The 5,451-nt window shown below is 40.2% G+C and overlaps 1 non-coding gene across 1 annotated transcript; it reads right to left on the reverse strand.

The window, feature by feature from the left end:
- Positions 1-4,270: 4,270 nt before the first annotated feature.
- LOC111751852 (U6 spliceosomal RNA) lies at positions 4,271-4,377 on the reverse strand. The gene has a single exon (XR_002786912.1). It is a non-coding gene; the product is annotated as a U6 spliceosomal RNA (small nuclear RNA).
- Between the last annotated feature and the right edge of the window lie 1,074 nt (positions 4,378-5,451).

Genomic DNA, 5,451 nt, shown 5'->3' on the forward strand with positions numbered 1-5,451 from the left:
CTCAGGGATGACTTCAGTACTGAGTTAAAAGGGTGTCTGGTGGCCATATCCTTGGGGTTTCTTCAGTTTCTGTCAGACCAGCAAACCTGGTCTTTTTTTGTGTGTGTGTGTGAATTTGAATTTTGTTCTACATTTTATCAATGTATGTTGATTGCATATTTGATCAATTTCAGACTGCAGAAGCTGGCAGAAATCTTCAAGTTTCTCGTCTTTGTTATTAGTGGTTGGTACGTATATTTGAATAATAATCATATTAACTGGTCTTCTTTATAGGTGTATGGATATTATCCCATCACTGACAGTATTGTACTTGAGGGTAGATCTTTTTTTTTTTTATTTTTTATTGTACTTTAGATGGAGGTTTACAGAACAAATTAGTTTTTCATTAAACAGTCAGTACACACATTATTCTACGACATTCATTAACAACCCCATGACATGCCAACGCCATCCCTTTTCAACCTTTTGTTCCCTACTACCAGCTTTCCTGTTCCCTCCTGCCTCCTAGTCCCTGTCCCTGGGCTGGTGTGCCCCTTTGGTCTCATTTTGTTTTATGGGCCTGTCCAGTCTTTGGCTAAAGGGTGAACCTCAGGAGTTACTTCATTACTGAGCTGAAAGGGTGTCTGGGGGCCATACTCTCAAGGTTTTCCAGTCTCTGTTAGGCCAGCAAGTCTGTTCTTTCTTTTTGAGTTAGAATTTTGTTCTACATTTTTTTCCAGCTCTGTCCAGGACCCTCTATTTTGACCCTTGTCAGAACAGTCAGTGGTGGTAGCCGGGCACCATCTAGTTGGACTCCGTCTAGTGAAGGCCATGATAGATGTGGTCCATTAGTCCTTTGGACTAATCTTACCCATGTATCTTTAGTTTTCTTCATTCTTTCTTGTTCCTGAAGGGGTGAGACCAGTGGAGTATCCCAGCTGGACACTCACAGGTTTTTAAAACCCCAGACGCTACTCACCAAAGTAGAACGCAAAACATTTTCTTTATAAACTATGTTATGCCAATTGAGCTAGATGTTCCCCGAGACCACGGTCTCCACAGCCCTCAGGCCAGCAATTCAGTCCCTCAGGGAGTTTGGATGTGTCTATGGAGCTACCAGGACCTTGCCTTGTATAAGTTGTGCTGGCTTCTCCGGTATTGTATACTGTCTTACACTTTATCTATTACCGCTTATCTATTGTTTTGCCTTCCTGTCATGGATTGAATTATGTCCTCCAAAAAATGTGTGTCAACTTGGTTAGGCTATGATTCCCAGTATTGTGTGGTTGACCCCCATTTTGTGATTGTAATTTTTTGTTAAGAGTATTAGGGTGGAATTGTAAGGGAAGCAAGCAGAGAGTTGGGGACCTCATACCACCAAGAAAGCAGTGCCGGGAGCAGAGCGCATCCTTTGGACCCAGGGTCCCTGTGCCTGAGAAGCCTCCTGACCAGGGGAAGATTGAGGACAAGGACCTTCCTCCAGAACCAACACAGAGAGAAAGCCTTCCCCGGGAGCTGACACCCTGAATTTGGACTTTTAGCCTACTTTACTGTAAGAAAATAAATTTCTCTTTCTTAAAGCCATTCACTTGTGGTATTTCTGTTATAGCAGCAGTAGATAACTAAGACACTTCCCCACCCCTCCCCTCCCTCATAGCCATCAAAGACTGTTTCTTTTTGTGTGTAAACCTTCTCATGAGTTTTTACAGTAGTGGTCTCATACAATATTTGTCCTTTTGTGATTGACTTATTTCACTTAGCATAATGTCCTCCAGATTCATCCATGTTATGAGATGCTTCACAGATTCATCGTTGTTCTTTATTGTTGCATAATACTCCATTGTGTGTATGTACCACAGTTTGATTATCCATCTCTTGAGGGGCATCTAGGTTGTTTGATCTTTTTGGTGTTATGAACAATGCTGAAATGAACATGGGTGTGCATATGTCTATTCCTGTGATGACTCTTATTTCTCTATGATATATTTCTAGGAGTGGGATTGCTGGATCATATGGTATTTCTATTTCTGGCTTTCTAAGGAAGCACCTTATCATTTTCCAAAATGGTTGTATCATTTTGCATCCCCACCAGCAGTATATAAGAGTTCCAATGTCCCCACAGCCTCTCCGACATTTGTTATTTCCTGTTTTTTTATTCGTGCCAGTAATGTTGGGGTGAGATGGTATCTCATTGTGGTTTTGATTTGCATTTCTCTAATGGCTAGTGATCAGGAGCATTTCCTCATGTTTTTGTTGGCTGCTTGCATGTCTTCTTTGGTGAAGTGTGTGTTTATCTCCTTTGCTCATTTTTTAATTGGATTATTTGTCTTTTTATTGTAGAGGTGTTGGATTTCCTTGCAGATTTTAGAGATTAGACCTTTGTCTGACTTGTAATAGCCAAAAATTTTTTCCCAGTCTGTAGGTTCTCTTTTTACTCTTTTGGTGAAGTCTTTTGATAAGCATAAGTTTTAAATTTTTAGAAGATCCCAGTTATCTAGTTTATCTCCTGGCATTTGTGTGTTGTTGGTTGTGGTTTGTATCTTCTTAATGCCATGTATTAGGGCTTCTAGTGTTAATCCTACTTTTCTTCTATGAACTTCATTGTTTTTGGCTTTATATTTAGGTCCTTGATCCATTTTGTATTAGTTTTTTTATATGGCATGAGGTATAGGTCCTGTTTCATTTTTCTGCAGGTGGACATCCAGTTTTGCCAGCATCATTTGTTAAAAAGACTGTCTTTTCTCCATTTGGTGGAGATCAGGTGAACATAGGTGGATGGATTTACATCTGGGTTCTCAATTCTGTACCATTGGTCAATGTGTCTGTCATTGTACCAGTACCAGGCTGTTTTGACTACCATAGCTATGTAGTAGTTTCTGAGGTCAGGTAGTGTGAGTCCTCCTACTTTATTCTTCTTCTTCAATAGTGCTTTACTTATCCGGGGCTTCTTTCTTTTCCATATAAAGTTAATGATAAGTTTTTCCATCTCTTTCAAAAGTGTTGTTGGTATTTGGATCGGGATTGCATTGTATTTGTAAATCGCTTTGGGTAGAATTGCCATTTTCACAACGTTGAGTCTACCTATTTCAAGAGCATGGTAAGTTTTTCCATTTATGTAGATCTCTTTTGGTTTCTTGCAGTAGTGTTTTGTAGTTTTCTTTGTATAGGTCCTTTACAATTCAGGACAAATCTTGAAATGTTCTTTTCAATGATGAATACGACACCATTCCTCTTCAATCTGTCCTTCCCAGCATAGTAGACCATATGATTGCCACATTTAAAATGGCCAATACCAGTCCATTTCTGCTCACCAATGCCCAGAATATTGCTCTTCAAGTACTCATACTTCACTTTTGATGACTTCCAGTTTTTCTAGATTCATACTTCATACAGTCCACATTCCAATTATTAATGAATGTTTGCAGCTGATTCTTCTCACTTTGAGTCATGCCACATCAGGAAATGAGGGTCTCAAAAGCTTTACTCCATCCGTGTCATTAAGGTCGACTTTACTCAGAAGAGGCAGTTCTTCCCCAGTCGTATTTTGAATGCCTTCCAACCTGAGGGTCTCATCCTCTGGCACTATACCAGACAATGTTCCGCTGCTATTCATGAAGTTTTCACTTGCCAGTTTTTTCAGAAGTAGACTGCGAGGTCCTTCTTCCTAGTCTGCCTTAGCCTGGAAGCTCCTCCGAAACCTGTCCACCACCGGTGACCCTGCTGGTATTTAAAATACCAGTGGCATAGCGTCCAGCATCACAGTAATAAGCAAGCCGCCACAGTACAATGAACTGACTGACAGATATGTACGGATATGGAAATATCTGATACATATATTGTGAAATGAAAAGAAGCAAGTTGCAGAATAGTGGGTGTAGAAACAAAATGGTATATATATATGTATGTATGTATTTGTAATATGCAAGAATCTGCCAGTGGTAGTATGTTTCCGGGAGGGGAACTAAGTGGCTGGCATTGAGGGAGAGAGATACATTTTTAACTGCATATCCTTTTGTGCTTTTGTACCTTTAAAATTGTATATCGTGTGCATAATTACATACTCAAACATCAAATAAAATAGCATGTATATCATGGCCCCTTTTTATTTTTAAAGTAGATCCATATATTTGCATGATAAAAAACATCTGGTTGTACATAAACTAAAATGTTCACAATGCTGTACTGGTTGATTTGGTGTGTCTGATTTAAAAGGTGCTTCAAGTTGTCATTCCTGGCATGGTAGACCACATGATTTAAAAAGGTGTCCGGTTTCCTGTTACTTCTACCCAATAAAAATATGGAACACTTCACATATTTGGGTCTCATCCTTGGGCAAGGAGCATGCTAATCTTCTCTATATTGTTCTAATTTTAATATATGTGCTGCCGAAGGGAGCATGAGATTTAGTTTTAAGGAATATAATGTGGTGAAAGTGATAATGTGTAACTTACGTAACTAGATGATAAAAAGGCATTGTGGCTTCCTCCTTGCTCTCTTTCTTGGATCACCCACTCTGGGGGAAGCCAGCTGCCACATCATAAGGACATTCAAGTAGCCTTCTAGAGAGGTCCAAGTGAAGACTATAAGGCCCCCCACCGACAACCAGGAAGAACTTGTCAGGTGTATGAAGCAGCTACCTTAGGAGTGAATCCCTCAGCCCAGTCAAGCCTTTCAATGACAGCAGCCCTGACTGATACCCTGACGGGAATTTCACAAGAATGACCTAGCTAAAAGCCTTCAAAATTTCTGAACCTGAGAAACTGTGAGATAACAAATTTTTGTTGTTTTAAGTTGCTATATTTTGGGGTAATTTGTTGCACAGCAATAGATACAATAATACAGGTTAATTTTAAACTTTCTTTTTAGTTATTATATTTTAAAACTTAATTAAAATGAATATGCATTATTTATATAATCAAATTTGAGAAAAAAAGGAAATAGAGAAAAATGGGAATAAAGGTCTGTCTGAGGTTTATTAGCTCAGCTGTATAAAACCTACATGAGGATTCTCTGACTTCTTAGCATTTTGAGTGAAAAATCTGTGAGGGCCTTAGAGGACCACAGTAAACTCTGAGTCACCATCAAAAGGCTAATGCCTTCCTGGGCTATGGTAGTGGGAATCTAGTGTCTGCATCAAGGAAGGTGACTTGTGGCTCCCCCAGGCCCCTTATCAGACCAGATCTGGACTTTGGACACAGGTGTCCAGAAGGTGTGGAGGGCCCTGAAGGTGTCTCTTCCTTCGTTTTGGGCCTCTGGCCCCATAGCTCCTTTCTCACTTGGGTTCTCCAGCAATACCGGGCCTTGTCAGACCCCTGACACTCCATACTCTCTCTCATTGCCTGGATGGCTCTTGCCATCCTTTCCGTCCCCCAAACACCCCACCCCTCCCAATGATGCTGCATTTCCCAATGAACAGATTAAGCCCAAGCTCAAACCAAAAAACCAAACCTGTTGCCATCGAGACAATTCCAA

The sequence above is a fragment of the Loxodonta africana genome, chromosome 2 (genome assembly GCF_030014295.1).
Source record: "Loxodonta africana isolate mLoxAfr1 chromosome 2, mLoxAfr1.hap2, whole genome shotgun sequence".
NCBI classification, from domain to species: domain Eukaryota; kingdom Metazoa; phylum Chordata; class Mammalia; order Proboscidea; family Elephantidae; genus Loxodonta; species Loxodonta africana.